This window comes from Eriocheir sinensis, chromosome 28 (assembly GCF_024679095.1).
Source record: "Eriocheir sinensis breed Jianghai 21 chromosome 28, ASM2467909v1, whole genome shotgun sequence".
Classification (NCBI taxonomy): domain Eukaryota; kingdom Metazoa; phylum Arthropoda; class Malacostraca; order Decapoda; family Varunidae; genus Eriocheir; species Eriocheir sinensis.
Window position 1 is genome coordinate 18559740 of NC_066536.1, and position 12500 is coordinate 18572239.

The window sequence follows — 12500 nt, forward strand, 5'->3', positions numbered from 1 at the left end:
AAGACGGACAATGAGACATTAAATATGAATGGCCCCCATAGATACTCGTAGCAATAACGAATGATAGATAGTAAAGTGAGAAAGCAGTTATACCGATACAGTTCGAAGCTATTGAACCGTGGATATGTGCGGAGTCTGTACCCGAGGAGAAGTTTGATTGGCAGTGCTGTGTTAGCCCGCGCGAGGAGATGCTGGCGAGGGTCAGTGTGCCTGCTGCCCTGTGTGTCAGTGTGACCTGCTGCCGTGTTGGAGGGAGGTGCTGAAGAGGCGAGGCTTAGTTTTACCGCTACCTTGTGATGCTGTGACCCGCTATCCTATATCATGGGCTGCCGTGTTGGACGAGGAGATGCTGGTGATTGTGAGTTTGCCCGCTGCCTTGTGTTATAGTGTATGTGTGTGTGTGTGTGTGTGTGTGTGTGTGTGACCCGTTATAACCTGGGCTGCAGTGTGGAAGAACTGGTCAGTCATGGCATTATGTGGCCGCGTGAATACTGCACTCAACAGCTCGTCACTTAGTCATGAGGTCAGCCGGGCCAGAATCACGGTGCAGTCACTACGCATTGGCCGTGGCGGAGCGAGGGAGTGGGTGGGTGGGGGAGTTGCTGCCGTCTCTATACCATGGGCCCTTGGCCGACTAGTATAATTTTCCACTGCTCAGGTTTATCACAGAGTCTTGGCTCGTGTAACTTTGATGAGAGTGCCGCAGAGCAGACCGAGGCTCGCCCTGGCCCTGCAGCAGCCCGCCCCGCCCCGCCGATTGCATGTTTAATAGTTTCCGCGTCGCCGCTGTGGGAGGCCCAGCTCATAATTCAGCGGCGCCTCACTGCTGCCGGGGAGAACCAGGCGGCGTGAGGCGAGGCTGCGTCGGCTGAAAAGTGACTAAATGAGAAACCTAGAGAGCATTTTCTTAAACCTTTCGGCGCCCATGCACATAATTCAACAAGGCTTTCGTAGGATTTCTGGGAGGCATTTCCATGGGTAGTTTTGTGAGCCGGGCGGCGTGAGGCGAGGCTGCGTCGGCTGAAAAGTGACTAAATAAGAAACCTAGAGGGTATATTCTTAAACCTTTCGGGGCCCATGCACATAATTCAACAATGCTTTCGTAGGATTTGTGGGAGGCTTTTCCATGGGTAGTTTTATGACCTTGACGGTAGTGTGACAAAGTTCCTGCACCATGAACGTAAAGAGAGACTCATTGGAACACGTTTAACCTCTTTTTTGTCCTTTAGAAATGATTGGTGTATAAGGGAAGGAAGCGTTTAAGAATACAGAACTTAATGAAGGGTTACAGGCGGGGACTCAACGCTGCGTCACCCCTCATCTACGGCCCTTACCGGCTATCATGCTACTGTGGGGCAATGATACGTAGCATGTGCAATAGGTAATGAGAGATGTACTGTGTTGCAATGAGTAGAGATTGAACGATATAGCGCGGGTTGGACATCCTACTAAGGATTTCAGAGGCTGTGCGGCCTCGTTTTTTGGGAATAATATCGTAACGAACAATCGTATCGGTACGAGATTTTGCGACAGTGTATTTCACACACTGCCTTAATTTTGAAGGGTATCGCCAACCGCCACAAGTAGAGAATAAAGGCACTTGTCCCTATACCAAGAGGGTAAAGTCATCAGTGTCAGGCAAAGATACGAACACAACTACCAGAGGCTCCGCCCACCTTGTTCCTCTTCCCTCCATCTCCCGCCTCCTCCCTTCTCCCTCAATCTCTCTCTCTCTCTCTCTCTCTCTCTCTCTCTCTCTGGAAGATACATACATACTCGAGAATGATTTTTTTTTTCAATTAAGGCATGCTTGATGTGATACTGGGACTTTAATTTTGAGCATAGTGATACACATCTGGGCCGTGGACGTAATGACATGTGAGAGTAGGGTGAGGTGGTAAATGATGACTACCATGATTGATGGTAGAACGATTGCTCGCTTGTATTTGTTTCTCTCTCGTTTGTTTTTTGTTGTTTTCCTTTTTGCTACCTTTCTTCGTCACCTGACTTTGACTCGCGGCACCAGTCGTCAAGTGTACCAGAGAGAAGATAAAATGGCCACTAAGATACAGCACTGTCGCCATGGCTGCAGAAATGCGTTTGTCACGCGACTTGTTAACTTTTTTAACAAGGAGAAGGCCAGCAATAGCCTTAAGATTGCTTTGAATAGGTAAGTTTTTATTGTTTTCTCTTGTTTAACATAGTAAATAAGTCCTTGTGCCCTCCGCTCATTAGAATCGCAGCCTTAGTCATGCCGAAACTTATTTCTAAACCATGACAATATTTGTTTTTTACGGAACTTTACATCAATCATTTATTTATTCATATTGTCCTTCCTCTACTCAGGCCTTACCACCGTGCTGCTGCGGCCTTAGGGATGCGAGTGAAGATGGTGCAGTCGATCGTGCAGCGCAGCACCAGGTCACGGCCTGACACACCACCAGCACCTCCAGCTCAGCCCGTCATCGACAGCTTCACGATCGGAGCCATTCGCCGCCACATACACGCACAGTTTGCTGTCAAGCAGGACTTCACTCTCGCCTGACAGACAACTTAAAGGCAGCTAGCATCATCCCTGATGAAACCTCTAAGATTTCCTTGTGGCGACTGCTCCATGAAATGGGATTCCGGTATAAGAAATGTCAGCGCAAATTTTATGTCAGGAAGGAGTCCATGGACGTCGTGTGCCGCAGGATACAAGCCCTACGAACGCTGAAAAGACACCGGGAAGAGAACAGGATGGTGGTATACGTGGACGAGACCTGGTTCACCACCAGGATGAACCACAACATGGAGTGGGTGGACAGCACGCAGCCTGTCACCAGTGTGACGTACAGCCGCCAGGTGCCTCCAGGAGAAGGGGAACGCTTCGTGGTAGTCGCAGCTGGCACAGAGGATGGTTTCATTGACAGCTCCTTTCTCTGTTTCCCTGCCAAGAATACCAGCGGCGACTACCATGGAGAAATGAACGGCAAGCTTTTCCTTCGTTGGCTTACGTCACAGCTCCTGCCGTTCCTGGAGCAGCCGGCAGTATTAGTGATGGACAATGCTCCATACCATAGCCAACTGACTGAGGAGAGTCGCTGCCCCACCACTGCCACAAGGAAATCGGACATCATTGAATGGTTGGAGCAGCGAGACATACCCTTTCCACAGCAAGCTACACGGCCTGAGCTCCTCAGTATCTGCCGTGAAAACAGGCCAAATCCTCAATACAAGGTGGATAACATCATCCGCGCATCGGGCCACGAGATTGTTCGTCTGCCACCTGCTCATCCTGAGCTCAATGCGATTGAGCAGGTGTGGGGAGTCATGAAGCGACACGTGCGCTCCTCACTGCAACGTTTCACACGAGCTGACCTGCAAGCCAGGATGGAGGAGACCAGACTTTCTGTCACAGCCGAGGTGTGGGAAGGTGCGGTTCGGCGATCACGACGCTTTGAGGACGACTACTGGACAACGGATAATATCCATGAAAGTGTCGATCCTCTCGTTATTAACCTTGACTGTGACAGTGATGATGATGGGGATTTAGTGTTAAGTTGTGAAGAAGATTAAAGTCTTGAATATTCTTGTTTGTATCCTTAGTAAACCAAGAGTGTCCTTGCCATCACTATATTGTATAAAGTTCCTTAATATAAGCCTCATAACCCAGTGTCCCTCATCCACACTCAGTGATTCACTTTTAGTACTACCTCAAACATTTTATACCTTCGCAATTCTTCCCGTTACCATACTTTCAGCTCTTCCCTGACAATAAAATTAATAGCACCACTATAATTTGGCGATAAGAGCACCATTACTTTTATCAGTAGGTACATGCTATACAATAGCCCTACGAAAACGTACACCATAAACCACCAAACCACTACGCTACCAATAGTTACGGAGGTAATTAGGCTATGTAAGTAACACGTTACCCTACTCTCAACTTTATTTAAAGGATGCCTATCAGTATTAGAAAGAGTATATAACGCCACTACAATTAATGCATGCCTTTCATTCATTATAGTTACGAAGCTACATGAGAGAGAGAGAGAGAGAGAGAGAGAGAGAGAGTGAGGGAGGAGGCGGGAGATGGAGGGAAGAGGAACAAGGTGGGCGGAGCCTCTGGTAGTTGTGTTCGTATCTTTGCCTGACACTGATGACTTTACCCTCTTGGTATAGGGACAAGTGCCTTTATTCTCTACTTGTGGCGGTTGGCGATACCCTTCAAAATTAAGGCAGTGTGTGAAATACACTGTCGCAAAATCTCGTACCGATACGATTGTTCGTTACGATATTATTCCCAAAAAACGAGGCCGCACAGCCTCTGAAATCCTTAGTAGTCAGTGCTATCATGCTACGGTAAGGCAGTGATAGGTTACATGTGCAATAGGTAATGAGAGATGTTGTGTGTTGCAGTGAATAGAGATTGGACGATAGAGCGCGGGTTGGACAGCCTAATCAGTGCTATGTTGTCGAGTTTATTAATTGCAACACACAGCGTCTCGTTACCTTTGACACATTGCATTATCTATACCATTGTTTATCTTTCCATGAGTTTTGGGTGGACTGTGGCTTCGGGTCCGTGATGCTGTGTAAGTTTATATTAAAGTAGATTTCTAGGCTGTTTGGTGTTCCTGTGAAGTGAATTTTGACCTCCTTAGCCTATTCAGTTATTTAATGTTGGGATGTTGAGGTCAAGTTCGATTAGTTTTATTTTAGCAACGAATTTATCTCTGGTTCTCTTGGCCTTAACTCTCCCGTCTTTCTTTCTTTACTTATTTTGTGCCTTAGTTATTTAATGTTACAATATTCAGGTCAAGTTAGATTAGCTTTTTCCAGACTAGTTCTATCTTCTTTTGTTTTACGTCGATAACTTCATTTTAGCGGCTGTTGAGTTCATATTATTTTCTTGGCTCTAATTCTTTTGATAATATGCTTCTAAGTTATTTTATTTCGCGATCTTTTGGGGTTTTATGCTTCATCACTGTACAGTCATTCGAGGTAGTTTCTCTCTAAATCAAAATCAGTGGATGTCACATTCGTCTCCGTATTACTGTCGGACATAAATAATTCCTTCCCATGCAGCTTTGATTCATGTGGAGCTCGGAAACATATCTCAAGCTAAAACAACATATATATACCCGAACATCTGCGAGGTAGACTTGTCTTGGGTGACCTCTCCTCAAACCGGCAAACATTTAAGAAGTTGTGAAAATAATAAGAAAGGAACGTTAAGCAAGAAAATTTCAAGTCATTAGTAAATTTCAAACTCAAAATCAATACGAACACAGTAAACAAAGACAGGAAAACATTAAACAATAACATTTTTAAGCCAAGATTAAATTACCAGCTCAAAATCAACACAGGAACACATCAGACAGAGACAGCGACAGCGATGGATCAAGACCTGGGAGTTATATATGCGAGGGATCGGGGAGAGGTTTCTTGGACACCGAGGGCTCATTAAGGTTGCAGCAGGAGGAGCAGGAGGTGGGGGAGGAGAGGGAGCCGTAGAAGGGAGAAAGTGTTTGGCCCGTGTTTCCCTAGTGTTTGAGTGGGTTAATTCTTGCCGATGAGAGAGAGAGAGAGAGAGAGAGAGAGAGAGAGAGAGAGAGAGAGAGAGAGAGAGAGAGAGAGAGAGAGAGAGAGAGAGTTAGAGAGTTAGGGAGAGAGAGAGTAATAATAATTTCCTTTCCCATTTGTTGTGTATAAAGACATAGCCACACACACACACATACACACATACACACACACACACACACACACACACACACACACACACACACACACACACACACACACACACACACACCAGTCACCGCTTGTATGTATGTATGTGCGTGTGTGTGTCTGCATGCGTGTGTGTGCGTATGTGTGTTTGTGCATTCGCGTCCGTCCGCTGCTCGTCCGTCTGCCGATCTTGCTGTCTGCTTTTGCCCTTTGTTTGGTCTTTGTGCGCCGTCCCCTTCGTCGCCATTGTCGTGCGGTGGATAAATTGTTTCTTTTTACCGCGGCGCCACCATCTGTTACCCCTTCTCCCCTCACCACCCCTCCGAGGGCCCTCCAGCCTTCCCTCTTCACTACGAGACCCACCCTACTCCTCCTCGTCCTCGTCCTTCTCTTCCTCCACCCCCTCCTCCCCCGCCCTTATCATATTCCCCTTCTTCTTCCCCTTCGGTCTAAAATGATTTCCCTCCCTCCTTCCCTCTCTCTCCTCCTCCACCCTCGCATCTCTGTCCCTCATCAATGCACTCGCCTCCATCCCTCCCTCTCTCCTTCCTTCCCTTCTTTCTCTCTTCCTTTCTTTTCACACTTGCTGGTCGTTTGTCATTGGTGGTGTTAGCAGGTGGTGGTGGTGGTGGTGGGTGTGATGTTATTATTAGTAGTATTAGTAATAGACTGCTGTGACCGTAAAACTCGTATATAATTGTCAAAACATCAGAGTAAAAGATTGTAATATGTATAAGAAGTATATGTGAAAGAACAGCCCGGAAATGTATAGCTATGCCACTCTTTACATAATATTATCATTTGCATCGTGATATAATCAGATTGTAGATATAATCAGATTCAAACCCAAATCTGAATATTTTTTTGTTGTTATTTTTTGCATCATCTGAGCGGAGCGCGGCTATTTTTTTCTTTCAACAGTAAAGGGAGCAGCTATCACAATCACTATTACTAGGCTTTCAAAACCACCCATTGGACGTACCCACAACCTCTACGTAAGCCTTGTCAAATATAGATGTGCAAGACCCGAAAGATTTGAGAACATGGACCCTGGGGTGTTGTAGTAGGGAAGCCGCTGGGTAATGTAAAAGTGGCTGGCTGTGTCCGCAGAGTTTACCGCGTCACTGCTTATGTAACGCCGCCCCCCCGTAACGCACTCTTGGTCCTGTAGGTTTAGAAAGTTAGTGGCGATCTGGTGGAAATCTTGCTGACAAACTTTCTGATCAGTCCCTTGGTGCTAATGTGAGTGGAGGGCTCCTTAGACTTGAGGAGTTAGCTATATGTAGACATTTTTTGCACACAATAATGTTACGTTGGTTTTATGTAGCTCGAGAGTTTGTGTGCTTGACGACAGCCTTCTTGAGAGTCAGAGAGGAGTTCAGTTAACCAAGAGAGGTGTGACTAACGATATCTAGGCACCAGGGGAACACTGCTATTGAATAAACTATAGTAATTTTTATTTCTTAGTATTTCTTTCTTTCAAAAGGAGCTAGACTATCGAGACCCCTCCCCTCCAGAAATTAGCCTCTCTTTATGCCGCCCTTCTAAACTTTTCTAGGGGCAGTGATTGGAGGACTTTTTTCTCGTTATTATTAGCTTATTTGTCTTGCGCTGCTTCCTTAACTATAAAAATAAAAGTATAGTATTGGTAAGAGCATAACGGGCAGAATAAAGAGGAAAATAACCATCCACTTATTTTTTGAAAGGGTAAATATAAACCTCCCTTATTTTTCTTTACCTCCAGACTCAACAATGACGAGGCGGAGGACGAGAAACCACCGGGATGACCCACTGACGACTTAGCCTAGAAAAGAGCTCCTCGCCAGGCCGCCAACCCATGAATGTTTGACGAGGCCTTCAGCGAGAGGAGGAGTGTGAGTAGAGAGAAAATTTATTGCCAGAACAGAATATAATGGAGTGCCTTGCTGACGTTACGGGCGTGCTTAAGTCTGTCCAGAGGGGTATCAAGAGGGATGGTAAGTGAGTTTTTGATAGTAAATTGTGGTCATGTTAAAATTTTGTAACCCACGTGTATTTTAGGTTATTTCAGGGTGTTAACTTGCCCATTGGAAGTAAATAACGTTAATTCTGCGAGTTTTAACGATAGTAAATTGTTGTTACCTCAGAATCTTGTAGTTCTCGTTTATTTTAGGTCATTTCAGAGTTATGTACACAGAGCGAGTAAGTAATATTAATTCTGAGAGTTCTACTGATAGTACATTGTTGTCACGTTTATTTTTTGAGGCTTTTGTGTATTTTAGGTCATTTCAGCGAGGAGAGTATACTCGACACCTCCTCACCCGAAATTGACCTCTTTTGACCTCTCGTTCATTCTAATTTTGTTCGGAGCAGCGTCCATATAGCGGGCATTTTATTATTGTTGTTGTTATCTTTCCCCTTAAGCTGCCTCCATTGTTGTAAAAAGAAATAATAAATTGCCAGACGTTAAAAGGAGTAAAATCAATTGGCGAAAGCAACATAATTACAAACTAATGGTGATCTACGATTCATGCTCCATCTATGACCAACGCCACGCCAGCACTAACGGGGTAAAGATATGTGTAGTAGTATTCCTTAATGTGTGAAGCTGAAAATTGGGCTTATTCCACTATACACTGATGAATGTTGAAACAGCTTAATTAATGAGAACTCGTAAACTTTAATTGGAGTCATTGCACCTTCATTTAATTACGCTAACAGTACATTTATGATCGCTGTTATTGATGATGGAAGTCCTTTTTATTCATGCCATCACTCGGGGCTACGGTGTTGCTTACAGACCACCTAATTATACCGCTCCGTTGGCGTGTCGGCCCTCGCTAAACGTTATAAAATTGATACGCATTTTCTTAATATCTAGTGGTCGAAATGTACAAGTTTCTTAAATATATAGCAAAACTACCTCAAAAGAGCATTGTGCTAAGTCATAACTACCTCGAGGAGTCTCCGAAGCAAGACTGGAAGCAAATCTCGTAAAATCAAACAAGAGGAGTGTCTGGGTCAGGGTTTTTAATTGAGCAACCTTTACACATCGCCGAAACATCTTTAAACAAAGTCTACAGTCATGATGTTAATAATCCCTGCACTATGAGACATGATGGATTACTGAGGCAGCTGAACTGATCTTGGTCATTCTCATTTCTTTCAGGTGTGGTGTCGGGAGCACACACGGGACAGCGGACAACCCAACCCACGGCACGATGCAGCTGCCGGTCACACATCAGGAGCTCTCGACTGTCGGGAAGAAATGGAAATGAAAACACGTTAACTATGCATAGAATCTTTGATTACTTTGGTAAGCACTTTGGTAAGAAGTAAACTCGCCAAGGGTAACTAGAGTAGTTTCTATTAAGACCTGATGCTTCCAGTCTTTCGCCGGGCTTTGGTAGTTATGACAGCATGATATTTTTTAGCCAATTTGTGAAGACTTCTGCCAATAACTGACTAATTTCTTACAACTATATTATGTAAACAACAAAATCTAGCTGGATATTCTAATTTCTTACAACTATATTATGTAAACAAAAAACTAGCTGGATATTATTTTCAGTATGTTAGTCAAAATGCATTATTTATTTATTTTTAGTAATTAAAAATATTCATCAGCAATTATTGGATTTATATAGTTAGCATCTGACAGTTTATCTTTTCATATTTCAAGTTATAAATAAAAATTGTGACATGAGAAAAATTAATGTGGAAAACAACTATCAATGATTCTTTAATAATATACTGAAAACTGGTTCACTTATTGTATCTTCAAGATCACAAATATATCATCCCATTGTATTCCTCAAGAAAACCTGTAGTCTGTCAAAATAAAAAAAATATTGCAACTAAAATTAATGTGGAAAACAACTATCAATGATTCTTTAATAATATACTGAAAACTGGTTCACTTATTGTATCTTCAAGATCACAAATATATCATCCCATTGTATTCCTCAAGAAAACCTGTAGTCTGTCAAAATAAAAAAAATATTGCAACTGTTTGTGGAAATGAAAAAGAAGAAAACAACAAACGTTCACATACCTTGCTTTGTGAGTCTCGTGGGCTAAGTGGTTGCAACTGAGCACTTTATACCTTGGTGCGGGGAGGAGAGCGCCGAGGCAGGATTGATGGTCAGCACGTCAACAGGGGAAAAGGTCGACCCCTCAACTTCTCGACGAGTTCCTCTCTGTAGACGACAGGACACGCTGATCGACACGACACACTCCTCTGAAAAATAAATATCGTAATGTCACTCTACACTTTTATAAAGGCAAAATATTTATTTCCCTAACATCGACTGCTCCATCCATGTACGTCACTAAATGGGTGAATATACCGTACAACAACCACTAATATCCTGACTCCTTCCTATATACAAAACATCCTTATGACACAAGATATGTATAAGTCAGGCAATACTTTTAAGACTTTACTCGTACTCAAAACCTCTCAAAAGTATGCGTTTGTGTGCGTGTATAATGACCCCTTGAAACGCCAACGAACATCCTGACTCCTTCCTATCTACAAGAAATCTTTATAGCACAAGATAATGCGACAGTCAGGCAGTACTTGCTATAAAGGCCTCACCAGTACTCGTAACCTCACAAAAGTATACGTGTGTGTGTTTGTCACTGTCAGTACTTGTCCACGTCAATAAAAGGTGCGGGGCGGTCCACGTCCTTACCGCTGTTTGCTCGTTCCCATCATCTTGACAGAGCGTCGATATCTGCCTGAGTGCGTGTCAATCTGTATGCTCGTTCTTGCCTTGCCTGCCTTTTACGCCTTTTCTTGTATTTTCTTTTCCATTTGCTGAGGTCCCACGCGTAGGCATCCGATGACAAGTGCCCTGGAGAAAAAGAAAGTTTGTATAGCGAAGGAAAGCACCAGTAACACACGTCGGTCATCCACAATAACACTTTTCCTTCGCCGTGAATTGCTTGTTACTGTCGCTGCTCGAGTCTCCCAAAGTACTGTTATCGACTCGTAGCTGAATGTGTTAGTGGATAACACTCGTCACGGGAGTCATGAATATATGGAAATGTCATGCAAAGGAGATGTTTCGTTGCTAAAATATATACTATGATAAGTGAGTGGGATAGCATGTCTCACACTCACCACAGTACCTCACCCCCATTATCCCTTCAACCCTTAACACCTCAAATTGTCCCGGTTACTCCTTATGCTTATATAATGTTCGGTACGTTTGAGTTAAGACGCACATTATAGACGGCGAGGGCAGTAGAAGATCTGGAATCACCACTTGCTATTCCAGCCATATTTACGTGGTACCTATCATGCCCGAACAAGCAAACTAAAGTATTGCAACATAATAGAGTACAATTACTGATAGTGGTTTTCAGCTGTGAACGAGTTAATGGCACACTGAGGGCATGAAACAATTACACGATCATTACCCTTACGGCAAGAACGAGATTGCATTGGGACGCTACGAGCACATGAGGGGGGAGGGGGGGAGGAGCAGGCGCGGGTGTTTATTTAGTGAGTTCAAGACAACGGTCAGCATCAGCAAAGAAAGAGGTCATAATGAGATTTACTTGAACGCTACGAGAGCACGAGGGGGATGAATAAACTGTAGAGGAGCGGTTTTTTATGAGCGCGAGTGACATGCGGGAACTCGGAGCTGAACTAGGAGTAAAGAACACCTTATTATACCTCTCACCAAATGGCGCAGCGGCGGGGAACAGACTCCGAGTTGCTAGGTTAACCAGGACGGCACACTCGGCGATGCTCGTAGCGGCGGGATGTACTTCAAGGCCCTGTAACGCACCGCTCAGCCACCGCCTCCCGTGAAAAGATACCTGGCAAAACGCAGCTCCTCCTCACAGCCGGGAAGTCAGGTATCTGCCGCTCGCGTGAGGCTGAGCCGAGGAGCTCCCCGCGGCTTCTGTCCACGTCACCAGCACGTCACGAATCTCGCCTCCCGAACCCAAACCGTCTCAGCTGTGCAGGAGTAACAACAGAACTCGATAAAAACAATAACGACAATCACTATAATGATTAAAATATGAGATTATTGAAGCACTTGGAACTAGTAACTCTGAAAAAGCGATGACAAATATTTTACAAGCGCGTCATGTCGAGCTCAGTAAATAATAATAACACCGAGACTAAGCTCATAAGATTAAACAAAGAATGAGAGTTAGGCGGTAAGGGATGAGCTAGTCTACGTATATTATTCAAGACCTTCACCTCCAGGGACTGACACAAACAGACAGACAGCTCGATCATCTCGCATTCCCACCGCCACGAGAACAAAGCTGAAGTTTAGAGGTTCGAACCGTGTGACGTATATATAAGAGACAATTCAATAGTTTAACGGTGAATCATGAAGTATTAGCGACCTATAAACAAGTGAATAACGTGTGGCATCGTGAATGTGTCTATGATCGTGTGTATTTGAGAGGTAGTTAAGCTGTCACCAGGGAGGGGAAGACATAGGTGCAATTGGCCCGGCATGAAGAAGACGGAGTGAGATGTATTAGGCTCTGAGGGTGGGTGGGTGGGTGGTGAATTGCCAGCGTGTATGAAGAGGATACACACACACTCGCCGCGCTGACCAAGAGGAGAGTGACGCTTGCTAACTACACCATAATGACATTGCACAGTTTTCCTAGTTAGCGGCGGTGCGGTGGTGATTGCCCTTGCTGAGTAGGACAATCACCTATCCGTCCGGGGCCTCGCTCAGCACTAAGGGTAAAAATACGTGGAAATTGTTGTCGAGGAAATCCCAGATGATCGTTTGCGATATCATGAACCACTACTAGGATTG

At 44.5% G+C, this 12500-nt stretch overlaps 2 long non-coding RNA genes across 2 annotated transcripts; one reads left to right on the top strand and one right to left on the bottom strand.

Moving 5' to 3' along the window:
- Window positions 1–168: 168 nt before the first annotated feature.
- LOC127004685 (uncharacterized) lies at window positions 169–9014 on the top strand. The gene is made up of 3 exons (XR_007757924.1): window positions 169–358; window positions 7463–7592; window positions 8867–9014. It is a non-coding gene; the product is annotated as an uncharacterized LOC127004685 (long non-coding RNA).
- LOC127004684 (uncharacterized) lies at window positions 8711–11588 on the bottom strand. Its single transcript, XR_007757923.1, has 4 exons — window positions 11384–11588; window positions 10395–10556; window positions 9752–9937; window positions 8711–8952 (listed from the first exon to the last, which is right to left on the bottom strand). It is a non-coding gene; the product is annotated as an uncharacterized LOC127004684 (long non-coding RNA).
- Between the last annotated feature and the right edge of the window lie 912 nt (window positions 11589–12500).